Source organism: Ambystoma mexicanum, chromosome 11 (assembly GCF_040938575.1).
Source record: "Ambystoma mexicanum isolate Mex_15411 chromosome 11, UKY_AmexF1_1, whole genome shotgun sequence".
NCBI classification, from domain to species: Eukaryota; Metazoa; Chordata; class Amphibia; order Caudata; family Ambystomatidae; genus Ambystoma; species Ambystoma mexicanum.
This window is the reverse complement of record NC_090934.1, coordinates 1398224244-1398242644: the sequence shown is the minus strand read 5'-3', so window position 1 is coordinate 1398242644 and position 18401 is coordinate 1398224244. Positions and strand designations below refer to the sequence as shown.

Genomic DNA, 18401 nt, shown 5'->3' with positions numbered 1-18401 from the left:
CACCGGATTCCTCCCCAACTATTTTTAAGGCAATACAGAATCTGCACATTCTTAGTTCAGAAGTGCATGTTCCCGAGGGAAATTGGGATCTTAGCGCTTGGTTCTGGGACTTCTTGCGGTCTTGGGGTTGGAAAGTGCTTTCAGTCTTGCTGATTATTTTGGGAATTCTGCTATTTCTTTGTTGTTGTATCCAATGTCTACCAAGTATATGTTCAATGCTAGGGGGATGTTGCGCTCAGGCGATAGGTACAATAGGACATAAAGTGTATGCCCCGGATAAAACCTCTAAGGAGTATGTACTGAAAGAGATCTTAGTAAAAGATCTAATGGCGATAGATATTTCTGACAGCTATTCAGGGTGTATGGACGATGACACATGGAGTTATTTGCAGGGAGATCAGAAGTAGTTTAGCACTTGGCATAGGCCAAAAGGAGGGTTTGTCAAACTAGAAATTATATCGTGCCTCCTATTGCTATGAATATATGTATATTGGCCTACGCCAAGCTGCTAACAAGCTGCTTATAAACTACATGTGAATAAACTCGCATTGCAAGGTCCTGACCTTAGAAACCATGTAAACTGTCATATTGGGTCAAGCCGCCATTTTAGGTTTTCTTGCTCTATAAAGTCACCATGTGAGCTAAAATGGTAGCCTATGTTATTCAGAACAGAACTTGATTGTCATGACCTCTGTAGAGCTAATGTATAACTTGCCTGCAGGCCACTTGTTAGGGTCATGAGCTGAAACCTTGTCCTTCTGCTGACCTGTGTGCAATGGATTACCTGTATCACCGAAACTGATCTATAATTGAATGAGAACACCTGCTTAACTATATTGTATAAATTAAGTCCTGCATTGTAATGTTAGGCCTAGAGCATACATTATTACCATTTCTTCTTGTTAATGTATAAACCTAAGATGAACAAGATTTGACCTGGCAAGGGACCCTAGAGCAGTAACTTATTTATGGAATGGTTAACCTGCAGAAAGGCTGGACAACAGGCTGGAGAAATGTATAAAAGCCTGACTGTTTCAATGAATATTTGCACTCACTGAGAACACCGAACCACACCGGAGTTCGCTGTGTTGTACTGAGGGTCGATAGCTATCTGAATTTTGTTCTGTTCTTTTGTAACTGGATTCAGTATAAAATAAAGTACTTTGTATGTTCCTTTGTAACCTGTGTTTGGTGCGTTTCCTTTTTGGTTACCCTGCCTCATATTATTTCCTTGTTTTCACAGTGCGGGGGCTCTTGGTGGGGGGTGGAGGTGTGTAAGTGACACTGTGATTTCTTTTTCAGAGACGGCGAGGAGGCCGGGGCAGATTCGGCAGATTTGGATTGTCGGGCACTCGATTGTGAAGTGGGCGGGCAAAGAGGCAGAAAAGAGGGTTTTCGGCATGCAATTGGGCTGCAGTTATGAAATGGGATTGTGAGGTGGTCGGGGCTTGGGGAGCTGTGCTGGGATCGACTTCTGCCCATGCTAGTGGGGATGAAAGAGAGTTTTGGGGCCCCGGACGGGCTAATAATACATGCTGGGGAGAATGATCTGGTGCGGGATATGGGAGTAGCTTTGTTGAAGAAGATGAAGAGGGACCTGGCATGGCTTAAAGAAATTTGTCCGAAGGTAAGTTTGGTATGGACTAAGTTGTTACTGAGGAGCGTGTGGAGGGGTGCAGTGAGAGAAGGTGCGGTAGAGCACACAAGGAAAAAGATAAACAGGGACTTTACCGTAATAGCTACTATCTGCTGGATTTAAGGTTGTTTGTGGAGGATATGGTGAAGAGTTGGAAGTGTTGAGCATCTCAGTTGTGGGGCAGAAAAGAACACGTCAGGGGAGGGTGTTTTCTGGTGGCGGGGGGGGCATGGCCCCTTTGGATGAGGGGGGAGGCAAGCAATGGGGGGATGGCGCGGGTAAGGATGGGGGTGGTGCTGTTTGCATGAACGGGCTACCCCGGGGATGCAGAGAGGGGAGCAGGTCTGGAAGATGGAGGGGCATGGCCCCGGGAGAGGGTGGCAGAAAGCAGGGACGAAGGCTGGAGAAGATGGTTAGGGGATGGTGAGGGCCTGGTGATAGGTAGGGAGGAAATTGGGGTTATTCATTCAATTGTTGGGGGCTGTAAGAGATAATTATTTATTTAATGTTTAGTGAAATGTTAAAGCGGTTAATTTAGTCTGTAAGGCCAGGGGCCAGGTTAGCGTTTATTTGTGAGCTTTGGCCTGTCACATTAAAGCGACCTTTTCCATGTTTAAGCGAGTCTGGGTTTTTGTGCAGTGAGCCCAAAAGGTTTATATTCGGCGCGTAGGAGGCCAGTCAGTAGCAATTTACGTGACACGATGCAGAAGTGCGAGAAGAGTAAATGAGGGGGGTGTGCCGGAAAGCAACATGGCGTTGCATGCAGGCTTCTTCCAGAGCATCTGGACTACAGGCGGTGCCTGTGGACTAAAGAGAGTGCCTGGCTGCACGACCAAGCTAGCCAGCCCTCCTGCCCGCAGAGAAGGCCTCCTCGACGCTCCACAACACTTAACACCACGTGCTGGCCAAGGCCACTGTACGGGGTTTGTGAAAGCGTGCTTGCGTGAAGGTTGGGTTGTGAGATTACATGAGAAAGATGTACTAGAGGTGGGGAGATGCGCAAGAGGAGGACAGGACATGGAAGGTAGGGTGACTAGATTTAAAAAGTATAAAACCGGGACAGGCCAACTAACTTAAAAGTAGTCCCAACTCTTGAAGGTGGCTTTCAAGGCCCTACACTTCAGTAGCGTTTGGTGGAGAAGGGGGTTTAGTGTTACTGTTTAAATAAACCCATGTTATAATTAATGTATCACAAACTAACACTGTCTTAAGTTGTAAAATTCAGCATTTCTTCTGTGCGAGCTGTGACTGCCAGCTATGACGACCTACTACCAAAAACCGGGACCACTGCTGTTTCCAATGGGAGCATAATCTTGAGAAAGGGGGACAGAGCGCTAAAAACCAGGACAGTCCCAGTAAAACCGGGACGTCTGGTCACCCTTTATGGAAGGGGAACATGCAAAAGAGTGTGGATCGGGAGAAAAGCGTGAAGCCTTCACAGGCAGTGACAGTGCATAATGAAGCAGTGCAGCACTCCATAGTTTGCCTCACTGTGGAACAATGCGAAGATGGCCGCAAGGGTTTAAGTGAGCCTCTAATGTTCCTGGCTGCATGGCTAGAGGAACTGAGTGAGTTTGCTGCAAGCTTCTTGAAGTCATAACCTCGGAATGGGGGGCCCATTGTCTGTTTTCACAACGTTCAGTTCGGTATGAACCAATCGCTGAATAATTCACCTAGGACTCCCACCATTTTGTGGAAAGCTGTGGACTGGACCAGCTTCACCATCGGGAACCATGAGTATTCATCCATTGCCACCAGTAGGTGTCTCCCTTCTTCTAGAAGTCCATATAAGTCTTTTATTGCTACTCGCTGCCATGGGCCTTTTGGAAGGGGGACACTCCTTAGGGGGCATGGGGATGTATTTGCTGCTGGCCTCTGACATGCTCTTCACCCGTGGCAGCTCTTGTATGTGGTTCCTCCACTCATTTGTGTTGGTGAGCTGAACTGCGGCCTTAATGTGGGGTCCAGTCTGCTCTTGTCCATGAATATTGCCAGGGAGAGCGTCGGGGGCAGCGCATTTTCGGACAAGTATTGATTCCGCCTCTTTTCAGGGTGTTTTTGGCTTGGTCTTCCAGGTGTCTGGATAGTCTGCTGGTTTTTCACCCCCCCAAACCTCCTCCCCACCGGTTTATGAACAATCTGGAAATCGTACTCCTGTACCCTGGTGCCCCAACTCTCTATCCTTGGGTTGGGGGCATCCTGGTCTTTGGGTTCCCGAATAGGGATATGAGTGCTTGATGGTCAGGGATGAAGGTGAAAAGGCAGCCAATGGCATTAAATTTCTCGCACGCCCTTACAGCTGCTAGGCTTTCCCTTTCGGCTTAAGAGCATGCCCTCTCAGTGGCAGACACGGCTTCAAGATCATCTCCAAGCCTCAACCTCACCACAATGGCAGTGGATTTGCCTTAATCTTCACAGAGTGGGTTCCTGCTTCCATCTCACCTACCCAGACCTATTCCTCTTTAGAAAGCCTGGTTTGCAAGTTGGTCACCTCTCCCACCTCCACTCTGACCAGTGCTACCATCTACCAGCCTACAGGCGCCTCCTCCCTATCCCTCTCTGAATGGGCTGACTCTGCTCTTTACTTTTTTCCACTTCTAACCTTTTCGTCCTGGATGATTTGAACATTCAACTGGAATCCCCTGGCTCTGCAATCACTCTATTCACTTACCTCTGTGCCTCGCTTTCCCTCACCATTCTCCCTTCTGGGCCTACCCACACAGCTGGACATACTTGTCCCAACTTAACTCTCACACTGAACTTGTTGGTGGCCTCCACAACCATCAATCTGTATTCCGAGCATCCAGAGGCACGTAAACTACTCTTCTGAACACCCGTGGAGAATTGCTTGCATCTCTGGACTCCAACTCCCCAGCTGTCCTTTTCCTTCTTGACCTCTCCTCTGCATTTCACACAGTGAACCATTCCATTCTCATTCAAAGGCTCCACGATACACTTGGTATCTCGGAACGGGCACTGGATTGGCTGTCCTCACTAACCACTCTTCCCAAGTCATCCTGGTCCCTTTCTCCTCTGCTACTTCCCTCTTCACTTGTGGTGTCCCCCAGGGTGTATCCTCTCCCCCTGGCTCTTTAACATCTACCTTGCTCTCCTTGCACGCCTCATCATTTCCTCCTCATCCAACTTCCAGTGTTGTGCAGATGACACTCAGCTCTTACTCAGACTCCCTGCTGACCCTCTTGCACCCTCCATCATCCCGGACTGCCTATCGGTCATCCAGTCCTTGTCCGCCTCCAATGATCTCTGCCTCAATGACTGTAAAACTGAAATCCTTCCCATTGGGACCCCTGCTTCCTCTTTCTACCCCTCACTCTGGCCTTCCTCCTTGGGCTCCCCCCCTGCTCCTTCAACTGAAGCCAGAAACCTTGGAGTCCTCTTCGACTCCTCTCTCTCCTTCCTCCCTCCCTCACACTCAGGACATTGCCAAGAAGTCGAACTATCAGCTCTTCCTTCTCAAAGGAATTTACCTTTTCTAACGTTCCCTCAGAGGCTCAATCTGAATCAAGCCCTAGTTCTCTCTGACTGGACTACTGTAATAGCCTCCTCCTGAATCGCCCTTCATCCAATCTTCAACCCCTTTAGCTTATCCAGAATAGGGCAGCAAGACTTATCCTTGGTCTTAAGCCAAGGGGCTGAATCTCTTCTGCCCTAAAAGTCTTCACTGGCTCCTGGTTGCTGCTCAGATTAAATTCAAATCCCTCTGCATCATCCACAAGGCTCACTGGGCCCAGGGACCACACTATTTTCAACTTTACATCACTAAATACTCTACCGCTAGACCACTTCGCTCCTCTGGCACCAACTCCTTGTGTGTTAAGCGTTTTGCTAAAAAGAGGGCAGGGGGTTGCTCACTTTCCTCTGCGGGCTCCCTCCTTTGGAATAGCCTCCCTCTCCCCTTGCACCTTGAGCGGGATCTTCTCAAATTCCAAAAGATCCTTAAGACTTTCCTCTATTCCCCCTCCTTCCCTCCTTATCTCCTCTGCTAATCTCACAGTTGCTGAATCTGTGTCCTTGGCACTTATGCATCTTCGGGGCCTTGACCTCCCACACCAATTCTTCCCAGCTCCTGTCTATCCACAGTACTTTGCCATCTGCACACCCTCCGCTCTGGAGACTAGCACTTACACTTCCAGCGGCCTAAGCCGTGTAGCACTCAACATTCCTAGCACTTTGTCTATGGCTCACCCACGAGCTCGGACTCCCCAGCACTTAGCCCCTCTTCCCTCTTCCTTTCTGCACTTGCACGTTCTGAATACTCACAAGGTATAGTAGGCTCATCCCTCTGCTCTTATTATTGTGTTGTAATGTATGTCCCTCCCTCCGTCCTGCACTGTGGGTGCATTGAAACAGTATATTCTTATTGTATAAGCGCCCAACAAGCAAACTATAAATAAATAAATAAATAAATACACCCGTAACCATTGTGTCAAGAAGACTGAACCCGGTCGCGGGTTGTCCACAGTGGGAAGTTGTTTAAAGAGACATTGTAAATATTACAAGCAATATTTGAAAGACCGTGGTGAACCCGACAGAGGGAGGCCCAAATTGCAAGAAGGATCTGAGCCCGGTGGAGGAAGATCCAAGGGGCGAAGAACAAATGCCCAAGGTACAGGAGTACCAAAGGAACTTTTGTTTGTTACTTTGAACCAGCAGGCCTTCCAAGACAAGAGACTTTTGCAGGAAAAGATTTATCCTCTGATGGTCTTGATATCGTTGAACTGGAACTGTGAACCTCGTGCAGACGAGGCCCACGAGTGTGCTGTGCTTAAAACATGGGGAAGGAAGACCCCAGCCACACCATCCTGACTTATCATTTTGTGAACACTTCTTTCTTTTCTGGTGAACATTATCCCACACTCTTTTTGTAATTTAGAAGTAAGGATTGGCAGTCGTTTTTTTTTAGTACAGGCCCTTTTTATTTGACAAGACGCCACTTGGACTGCCTTATTATATGATGGTTGTAGCTTACTCCCATCTTAGATTTAGGTTCAGATTAGGCATTTTTCTCACCCATTGTAAAGTTCAATAAACACGCCTGAACCTTGATCACTTGTGTGCGTCTTTACTGTTGCCACCATCAGTTCCTTACATCTCCCACTTCTATCTCTACCTGCAGCGTACCCCCGGGCTCCAACCTCTCACCCTCACTCTTTAACGTCCATCTCGCCCCACTCACTCACCTTCTTTCTACTTTCTCCCCCCACTTCCAGTGTTATGCAGATGACACCCAACTTTTCTTCAAGCTTCCCTCTGACCCTCTTGCTGCCTCCTCAACCATTCCTGACTGCCTCTGCTATCCAGTCCAGGTGGGCTTCTAACGACCTCTGCCTCAATGCCAGCAAGACTGAGATCCTTCCTATCGGGATTCCTGCTCCCACCTTCCTCACTTCTCTCTGGCCACCCCCTAGGGGCTCCCCACCTCCTTCTACTGAAGCCAGAAACCTCGGAGTCATCTTCGACACCTTCATTCCTCCCCCACATCATGGACCTTGTCAAGAGGGCCCATTTCCAACTCCACCTCCTCCGCGGCATCCTTCCTTTCCTCACCTTTCCCCAGAAGCTCAATGTCTCTAGAGCTCTGGTGCTCTCTAGGATGGACTACTGCAACAGCCTCTTCCTCAATCTATCCTCTTCCTCTCTCCGCACCCCTCCAGCTTATCCAGAATAGGGCTGCAAGACTTATCTTTGGCCTCACGCCCAGGGACTGTATCTCTCCAGCCCTAAAATCTCTCCACAGGCTCCCGTTTGCTGCAAGGATCAAACTGGATTCTCTTTGCATCATCCCAAGGCTTTCTGGGGCCAAAGATCATGATATCTACAATCTGCTCTTACCAAATACTCTCCCTCCAGGTCCTTACGTTCTTCCGGCTCCAACTCTGTGTCAAGCACTTTTCTAAGTAGTAAGCTGGAGGCCGACCTCTTTCCTCGGCTGGCTCCCTCCTCTAGAACAGCCTTCGCCTCCCTGTCCCTCTCTCTCTCCGTCTTGAGCCGGATCTCCTCAAATTCCAGTAGTGCCTCAAGACTTTCCTCTTAACCTCCTCCTTCCCTCTTCTGTGCTAAACCCCACAGTCGCCTTGGCCCTTATGTGTCCGCTTGTATCATGGCTGTCCTACCAACCGCCTACAGCTCCTCCTACTCCCAGCACTTGCCTTTGGGCACCCACTGGCCTGTGTTCCCTCAAAGGACTGCACTTTGAATCGGCAGATGACCGTTCTCTTCTATGCAACCTCTGCCTAGCACTTTACCGGTGCCCAGCAAGTTACTCCATGGCACACCCCCACCCTGACCCCCAACAGGGAATCTCCCTCCCTCCCTCCCTCTGCACTTGCATGATCGGAATGCTCACAAGGCCTAGTAGGACCACCTATATCCTGTTCATTATTATATTGTATTGCCTGTGTCCCATGTTCCCTCCCCTGCGGGCGCTTTGAAACACATCTTGCTGTAGAAGTGCCTTACAAATGCACAATCAAATAAAAGAAATACATTTCCTGCTACATAATGTGGAGATTTTCTTAAATTCTAATGCCTCTGAAAGACTGAATGAGTTCAGCTCGCCAGAGAATAGTCGGTCTACGACAGGTGGGCTTGGCTCAGTCTTCCTCATCTTCTGAGGTTGGCTGATTGATTACTCTTGTGCTGTGCAAAAAATACACACATTAAGGGAACTCACTGTTTTCCGCATCGAACATAACTAGGAGGGACAATCTGAGAACCACAACTTTAAGTCCATGCTCCTGTATGGGGCATACTTTGGAGGGACTTCAAGGACACGCACTAGGGTAGGGTTCTGTATCTGCAAAGGCAATGCATGGGTAAAATAGTCTGAAAACACACCACAGTGGCTCAAGGTATCAGCTTATAGAATGTCCAGGAAAGACCAATTGGGCCCGTACATTGGCATGAACCTATCTGCAAGGAGCAATCTTGTCGGGGGAAGCCAGGGTAGGTGTGTGGGTCTTTCTTCAAGATGTTAGCAAGGTTATGTCTGGATCCGCTCTCAACATCTTGAATAAAGGGACAGTAAAGCACCTTAAATTACAACAATTGGTGACGAGATAGTGAGCTACCCCAGCCAACAAAGTCACACGTGGGTCCAACAAAGGTCACGGCGCAGAGAGCACAATCTGAAAGGCAGGACACCTTCAGGTCGCGGATTTGTGGAGGAGCAGCAGCAGTCGTTCAAACCAGACAGTAGAAGTGTCTCAACACTGACACGCTTGCTTGTACAGAGAAAAGGACCGCCTGGTGTACACAAAAGACACAAGGCAACGTAAAATAAGCAGAGATCCACACAGCCAATGGGGAGGAGGCACACAATGTGACCTGATGCAAAACTGAAGTAAGGAGGGGAGGAAGGAACAACAAATAAAGCAACATCGGCGAAGGTGCTCCAGAGACACAAAGCAGCGGTCTTCCAGAGGAACAGGAAAATGGGACGAGAGGGAAGCAAAACAGTTACAACCAGGCCAGAGTTGCATGCACTGAATACTATTCCATGGAGAGAATGACGGGGTTCACCCCAACAAAATGACAGTGCTGTACCAGTGTAAGGATCATCAAAGAGGCTAGAGGGCTCCCGCATGGAGGATTCAAGCTTTGAGTAAACTGTAGTGTGACACTCAGAATGCAAAACGTAGACCCTGCCCCCACATTTTTTGGCATCACTAGAAGGATCTTGTCAAATTCTATGTTGTGGTTTCAGGGGCATGCGCTTCTTGTATGAACGAAAACGTTACACAATTATGGGCTGCCTGGACCACGGGGCAGTGCAGATCAAGAGATGACTGTAGGTAGATGGAACAGAGGGTGCCAGTTAGAGGGACAATGACCGTCAGCAAGCCCATTGGAAGCACATTTCGGGTTCACAAAAATAGTGTTGGAGCGATACACGCTTTTTGCCAGGACACAACTGCCTTGGGAGGCAGAGGATGCATTTGTGGCAGGTTTGCGAGGGTTACTTGCTAATTCACAAGCATAGTGGACGAGCATAGGCAAGACCAACTGATGATGCACGCACCCAACCCAAAAATCCAGGAGCGCCTGTGGCAAGCGAAGAACCCATCCTTCAAGGAGGCATAATCAACTGCTAGAGGCATGGAATGGGCATCAAAATGCTTAAGGCCACGGCAATGCAAAACCAGGAAGGGATAGTGTCCACAATGTGAATGAAAAGCCATATGCGGATGGAGAGGTAAAGGAGGCAATATGTGCTTAAAGAAAGGGGATAACCCTACAGGAAGGAAGCAGACCATCATCAGCGGTGTCGATGATGGGTGCAGGCTTTAGGTCTGGATTCGAAAACTAATTGCCACTAATACGAAAGTGCGCGCAGCAATGAGAGTAGTAGGCCATAGGTGTGGCAAGAAGGGGCATTAACGAGAACATGCAGGTTGCACAGACAAGGGCTTACTGAGAAAACAGCAAGAAGGGTGTGCTAGGTGGGAGGTGGTGAACCTGGAGGAGAGATTTGTTACAAAATAGTGTGTTCAGCTACGTGGATGATGAGGCGGATGAAGGTTGTGTACCACCAATAGCTGGGGTAAAGGTGGCAGTGGGTGGGGGGGCGGTTGGATCAGCCTAAATGTTGGTGGATTTAGGTTTCCTGTATACATTAATACCAGAGGAGGTATATAAACAGTTACAGGCAGGAATTAAGCACACACTACATAGCAGTGATATAAGGCCTAAAACATATGCGGATGGCTCCAAGGAAGTACTTTTATTTGCAGTAGGTACGATTGCACATCACAATAGAGAAATCAAGGGTAAGATATATGTTGCGAGAGTTGTGGACCGTTTCTTTGGGTGTGACACTAAGGCAAGTTGGGGATGGAACTTCACACAGGGAAAAACCTGCCGCAGTGTGCAGTACAGGATGCTACATGCATGGTTTTCACCCAGGTATTAACACAAAAATTCCAGAAGGACTTTCTGCCTCACATAGGCAAGTTGAAGGGATTTTGACATAAGATTATGCTCATAGCAGGGGCTAAACTGTTTGTGCACAAAGTGAGACTTGCTCCATTAGGTTACCGGGAGAAGCCGGGGGCCAAACTAAACTCGATATGTAAATCATGTGTCACTGTGCCGATTGAGAGCAGCGAGTGGTTGTCACCTATCATGGTGAGTCAATGCCTGAACAGCCATATTCAACTGTGTGTAGACTTGCGGGATTTAAACAGAAACATACAGGTGGGCTGATCTACACTTCCAAAGATGAACAAGTTGCTGAAGACAATGAGCAAGGCTGGTAGGTTTATCACTCTCGATTTGTCTACTGCATAACGCCAGACTGATTTGCAACTGGATTTGTGTCCGCTCATATCTTTGACCACTGGGAACATCCCGATACCGTAGCATGCCTTTCGGTCTGGCATTGACATCAACTGTATTCCAGCAGGTGATGGAGGATTTAGTCTGAGGTGCTCCGAGTGTAAATGTTTTCAAGAGAATATTTGAATTAGTGCTGCTAAGGAAGAAGATAATAGGCGATGTACCCAGTGTTGATGATATTGGAGGCGGTAAATCTTACAGTAAAAAGAGAAACATGCCAGCTGAAAGTACATCAGGAATCTTACTGAGATCATGTGTTTAGAAGAGAGGGAATATTTGGATATGATAATATAAGGACCATCATTGATGTGATGGCTCTTCACAAAGAAGAACTAAATTTGGAATTTCTGAAATTTACTATGTAAAAGATGGGCTTTGGAGATAGTTTTATGAAGGCAGTTAGTTGCCTACATAATGAAGCGACGGTCAAAATATGGGTGAACAATGAATTGTCTGAATCGTTCAGTCTTACACGGGGCACGAGGCAAGGGTGTCCTCCGTCACCCTTTTTGTCCAAAATAGCGCTGGAGCGTTTAGCGGCCTATATTAGATGCGAAGAAGGTATTGGAGCTCTACAGTTTGGGGAAATAGAAGTCAAGATACTGTCCTATGCGGATGACATGATTATTATATTCTCTAATCCAGAAGAGGTTAGTGTGATTTTGAAAAATGCATTCAAAGATATGGGTAACACTTCAGGACACAAAGTCAATTGGGATAAGACTGAAATATTTTCTCTTTCACGGACCAGTGGAAGAGGAGATTTCACAACGTGGAATTGTAAATGGTCAGAAACTCATGTGAAATATTTAGGGGTTTATTAAATCAGAGACCTAAAGAAAATCGTAGAATTCAATATAGATAGATTGATAGAAGTATTAAAGGGAGCCAAGAGGAAGTGGGATGGTTTAAACTGAAGTATCTGGGCAAAGGTAAATGCTATTAAAATTACTCTGTTACTAAAGGTACTCTGTCATACAGTCCTTGCCTATAAAATTCCCGAAAAAAGAGCTGAAAAGGGTTGATCCGATCTTTCAGAATTTTCTGTGGGGCGAAAAGAAAAAAATGAAAATTCCAAAGTTCATGTTATTACGTAGTATTCAAGATGGAGGTTCGTTTACCCGGATCTTGAGAGGTATCATAGGGGATTTGTATTGAAAAAGGCGGTACACTGTGATGTCTGAGAAGACGCCTGAGCCAATGTGGTTGTCAATTGAAAGGAATACGTTTTACCCATTCAGACTGCATACTATATACTCTATGGGTACAATGGCGAGCATAAATGTTAAATTACCCACTTTGGGTGAAACTAGAGAACTGATCGCATTATGGTTGGCTAGTTTGGAAGGGAATTTGTATTTAGATTATAAGGTTTCACTTTGGCATAATCCGGGACTTCAAATTGCTAATAAAACCCTTAATAGGTGCAGTTGGATTTCGAAAGGAATTTTGGAGATAGGGGATGTGCTGCGGGATGGGCAAATGATACCGTTTGAGGAATTACAGGGTGTATATGGTCTAAAGTACAGTGAGGTAAGAAGATTTAGAGATTTTTAAACTCTTATTGCAGATATTGGACCTGTTGCATGGGCCAATGGTGAGAGCCAAAAGGATGCGCTACATTTGCTTCATGGCCGTGCATGGATCCCACAATCTTAACCTAATGCCTACGGATCCTTTTATTGCTGAATCATGGGAAAACCGACGGGGGCAGGGGAAATTGTTGATGGAGAATGGATGGAGGTGCTACGAATGGGTTTTTAGGAGTAAATTGGATACGAGGTTGAGACTCGCGCATCAATAAATATTGGGGTGTTTATATTGGACTCCTGTGCGGATGCAAGGTTTGGATTTGATGGACAACAACACTTGCTGGGGGTGTGGTGGAGAGGGGCACCCCTATTCACATGTTATGGAACTGTTCTAGGTCGAAGGGACTTTGGAGGAAAGTGTTGATAGAATGGATACAATATTCTCAATAGGCTTGCCAAGAATGCCTCTTCAAACTCACTTGCTATCCAGCAGAGGAAGATGTAGAATTGCAAAGCAGTATGGATTGACAAAGTACTGGTAGTAGCGACAAAGCAGATCCTGAAGTTATGCAAAACGAGGAAAAAGCCACAGATAGAAAACTGGGTGAATGATATCTAGGTGTTGTCAAACTTTGATAAAAAGATGTCTAAAAAGTGGAAACATGAAGAAAACTATTTAGAACTCTGGGCACCTTTTAACAGCTTGTATGGTATATGAGAATCGGCTATATCCCTGTGGCTTTGGTTGGTGAAAGAAACTCTGAGTAACTGGGTTATTTATTTGCACCTCATCCACGTGTGTTTCTGTGAATGATGTCTCTCCCCGTCCCTTTTTTTGTTGTTGTTGTTGTTTTTTTCCCTTTATTTCCTGTAATTTCTTTCTCCCTTTCTTGTACATGCCCAGAATCGGTGGATGCTTTTCGTCAGTTAGAGCCACCGCACTCAAAGGGAAAGCTAAGGTCCTTCCTGGGTTTGTTAGAATATATTGCTTTATTTATCAAGGGTTTTCTTAGTAACATGTTATCCTCTGGTCTTTAGTTATGCAGAGAGTGGAATTCCAATGGCTTGAGGAAGCTGATGTTGCTTTCCGGGTTTTGAAGGTTGAAGCTGCAGAGATGCCTACAATGTATAGGTGTGATCCAAGGGCCAAGACAACAGTGACAGATTCATGTGCCCAGGGATTAGGAGCTGATTCGAGTCAGGTAACTCAAGGGGGTGCAGTCCCCCTTGCGTTCCCCTCCCCCCCCAGAGCTCTGGGTCAGAATGCAGGGATATACTCCACAATTGAAAAAGAGGAATTGGCATGTTACTGAACATCAAAGTATTTTAGAACTTCTACAATGCGGAATTCCATACACCATCAGGAGTATTCACAAGCCTTTACAGCATTTATTCACTATAAAAGGATCTGGGCTGGCCACATCTCGCATCACTAGGTGGTTAGTGGCTATGCAGGAGTACAATATCACAGTTGAGTATGCCACGGGTAGCCAAATCCAGTGACAGATGGTTTATCTAGGTCACCGAACGGACAAAGATGTCAAATTGACAGAGGAAGCATCCAAAGAATGGGTGGGGTGGTGAGAAGGCATCATGGGTCAGACAAACAACAGGTTCAAGTTCTTTAACAAAGGTTTATTCATTCAAAAAGGCATGGTGGGTTCATACCTAACTTGCCCTATGGCTGCTAAGGTGGGATTTCTCTACCTAAAGGATAGTCTACGTCAGGAAGTCCAGAGTAAAACATCTGTCTGTGTCCAAAAACCAATACTTGCCCTCACAACTAACTGCATACAATGTGTAGGGATGCCAGCATCAAAAATGATTAGTATTCAAAGTAACGTTCAGAGCTTCTTCTAGCTCTTTGGCTTGCAATTGGGTCCCCTTCCACAAGTTCAAAGTGGTTCCTCAAACTCAGCGGTTCCCCCTTTCCCCAAGAGTTCAAATCTTCCCGCTTTCCAAACAATACGTGGCTTCAAAGTCAAAAAAAGTTCTTTGTACAACACAAGCTTCTTTATGGGTGTTTTCAGTGGTTTTTCCATTAAGGGGCACCCGGTCTAGGCATAGTTCTCGGACCACAAGGTCCATCCATTTCAGGTCAATCAACCGGTATTCCCCTTTGACTGTTTTTCCAATTTATACCAGTCCACTGCTTCTCTTCAGAAGTGAGGCTTGCCTCAGTAAGATGTGTCACACTCTCCTAACACTGTATTGTGGCTTGTTTAGCCACCATGCACTTGTTGAACTTTAAATTCCCTTGGCACATGCCAATACTTGTTTCTTTAGAACATACAGTTCTCTGCACTTTCTTGGCTTGGACCAATGCTCGATTTATCATATAGTGCATACAACTCTTTGTGTTATCTTGGCTTTGCTAACACTTGTTTTCAGTTCATTGCTTCAATGTGATTCAAAATCTTCCTTTAAATTAGATGCACAATCTTTCTTTAATTCCTTTTATATGCAAGAGTGCTCCCAACTTGCTTTCATTTCGCTCCATATTCAAAGTGCCTTGCTTTCATTTCGTTCGGTATTCAAAATGCCTTCAAATATGTTTCAACTTGCTTTGACGTTCATAGCAATAAATGTTTTCCCTTTAATATCCATTGGGCCTCGTTATAACATGTGCGGAATGGGTTTAACGGCACCGGTAATGGTGCCGTGCCGGTGCCGTTAAACCCACTCCGCACTATTACGAGGTCCCCTCGCGGGACCCGCCCTGGACGTCTGGTTTTTCCAGACGTCCATAGCGGGTCCCGCGAGGGAACCAGGGAGCTAACAACGGGCCCGTTCGTAATGGGCCCGTTGTTAGCACCCTCCTCATTCCCATTGAGCCCTATGAGGGCTCGAATGGGAATGGGGAAGGACCTGGCCCTGGTTCCCTGAAAGAGGAAATGCTGGGCCCTCCATACTCAGAATGGCCTGGTATTTCCCCATTCGGGGAACCCGGACCCGGACACGATTTTGGAGGCAGCCATGTCCTTATTAAGGACATGGCTACCTCCAAAGTCGTAATGAGGCCCAATGTTTTTTTGCTAACAACCTGCCATCCCGTTGTTCCCCCTTCCTGGTTGCACTCACTGGTCGGTTTTACGGATCCTTACTAGGTCCTGCGCTCACATGTTTCTGTTTCTTTGTGCGGTCCATCGCGTTTACTCCCAGCGGTCTTCTTGTGGCTTGTGCACACCCAGCAGTGCTTCCTTAGCAAAGCAGGACTCACACGACTGTTACCCTCGGTCCTGCCGGCCTCCTTCTCACGGCTTGCCACCGGCCTCCAGCTTCCTGTATCTTTGCTTCCAGCTGCATACGCTCTGCACTTTTACATGGGTCTCGAGCACTTCACCCGCCACGCCGTAGAGGTCAGCCTGCCACAGCAGCATCGTGGGCATTCTCCTACAGCAGACTGCTCTCCTACAGCTGACTTCATTCATTTCGGCTTCCAGCTTGCAAAGCTCCCGCCACGTTAAGTACTAGACCGCTCACCACGAAAGCGGTAGTCCTGCTTGGCTCTTGTTGTCGTCCTCCTCGTCCAAGTACTTGGCTGGGCTTGATAAATGTTTGTTTTCACAAAATGAGGATGTGTTCTAGGTGTCCTCTTCTTCTTCGTCCCAATACCATGCTGGTGCAATTTGGGGAATACCTTAGGGGAGTCACAGACAAAAGGCTGGCAAAAGCCCATATAGGCTTGAGGGATGGAGGGTTTGGGGTGAAAGGGAAATAGGGATTACCATGTTTCATCTATGGATGCCTTCTCCCCTGTAACAATGTCTCTTCCACCCAGATGATCCTCCCTCGCATATCCACCCTCAGAGTCTGGATCTAAGAGCAATGGCCTCTCCCTGGCCACCTGAGAAGAGGATACCAAGGGGAAAGTAGTGAAGACACCCTCTGGTTCCTCACAGTGGCCAGTGTAGGTGATTCTGTGTCAACAATTGTAGACAAAGCTGAGTGGTTGGACACGGTAGAGATACACAAGGAGTTCGAAGTCATGGATTATATGTCGCAGGGTTGGCCTATCGAGGCTTCCAGGTATTCATAATTTTATACGGTCAAGGACAAGCTATGTAGATCAGTGTATAGGTTGGTTCATGGCCAACGACTGGTACCTCCCAAGGAATTACAAATGAACTCTTGGAGATGGCACACACGGGTCTTTTCTGGAGGAGTTCAGCTACGAGAAGGCAGAGGATGACATTATGGTGGTCAATAGTGCATGTACTGGTGGTGGAATGAATTGGGGCAGGTCAGCCTAGTGCTACGAGTGAAAAATCTCTTAAAACGTCTACCAAAAAGTGACCCGAGTGGAGATTTCAGATCATGTATGGGAGAAAATAGTGACTTATTTTATGGGGCCACTGGAAACCCTGGGTAGTGACAGCAGATTTGCAATAGTGATGGTTAATTATGCGTCTAAGTGGTTCTAATCTGGGTTTGTGGAGAACATAACGTCTGGTGTGATTTGGATTATGGAGGTAATTTCAAGAAAGGTATATCCTAGAACGATGGTATCTGATAATGGCACAGAACTTGTGTCTAGGGAGAGATGAAGGCCTATTTGGGTGAGAAAAGGATTATGAACTATCGAACACAGATATAACATTTCAGGCGAATGGCCTGGTGGAATGTGTAAATCGATTAGTAAACAAGGCTCAGGCCAGCGGGCTGGAGTGAAGATCCACACTTCAGAATATGGTGGTGGCGTACAGAGATATACCCCACGTAGCGATAAGACTAGCACCATTTGTCAGCATGCAGAGGAGATCATCATGCTCGGCAATGCTTCCCTATTGGATGCTAGAAGCAGTGCAGCATAGGTTCATTGGTGGTGATAGGATCTTACATCATCAGAGCATGTATGCGGATGCCTGCGTGCAAGATGTTCGTGTAAGGGGAGATGGGAGTATACATGAGGGTGATGTGGTGAGTTTGGAGAAGCCATTCAGGGTGCTCCAGGGGTATGTTGCATACTTTGCCTCTGTTTTGGTTACCAAGGTTGGTAGGAAACACGTAGTGACGCAGGGTGGCAGGAAGTAGAGTTAGGCACGGGTGGTGATATTGATTGGTATCAGACGGGTGAGAATGTACATTTGATGGCAGCTGGAAAGGCGTAGTTGATTTACCTTATGAAAATGTTTTCTGGATCAGAGCTTTATATGGAAAGATGAATGGTGGAGATCATCAGACAGGTAATGCGCGAGTTTGAAGGTTATGAGCAACGTGAACCAATGCAGGTGGCTGGGCACAGGCCCCGGAATACCACATGTTGGGTGGTCTCTTGCCCCCTGAGGAGGTAGAACTAGGGACAGAGGCTTCAAGTGCGGATGCCTCAAAACGGGCAGCAGGGAGCCATAATGCCTTCGAGAGCCCAGTGGTTGCACCCAATGCTTTGGGGTTGAATGTTGATGCGGTGGAAGGTTAGGCCATGTGGGTAGGTGAGCAGGAGACCAGACTGTTTCAAGGAGTTTGCATCATATTGATTTCTAGGCATCATTGTTTTTTCCGCATGGTGTAAGGGAGGGCGATATTGTAATGCACATGAATGTCTTGTGCAGAAGAATGTAGATATAGGTTGTAAAGCTCATTGTTAAGATTTATTTTTTGTGTGTTAAAGAGCATTAAGGGGGGTAGATGGTGTATCTGATGTCACTGTGCGAGCGCTTCTATGCACCATGTGGAGTATCCTATGTCACGTGGTGCATTGGCATGTACTGCGTGTCGCTTCGTAGACAAGAGTATTCCCGTCAGGGGCGTTGCTAGGGGGGGGCTAAGGGGGCTATAGCCCCTGATCTTTTGGTTGTAGCCCCGGATAGAATCTCAGGAGCTACAGCCAAAAGACTAGCTAGCCCCCAGTCCCAACAGTTCCGACATCAGCTTAG

The 18401-nt window shown here is 47.0% G+C and overlaps 1 protein-coding gene across 1 annotated transcript in view; it reads right to left on the bottom strand.

The window, feature by feature from the left end:
- The window catches only part of PCSK6 (proprotein convertase subtilisin/kexin type 6), a 1232090-nt gene that overhangs the window by 673193 nt on the left and 540496 nt on the right, over positions 1-18401 (bottom strand). The gene's annotated exons all lie outside the window — the stretch shown is intronic.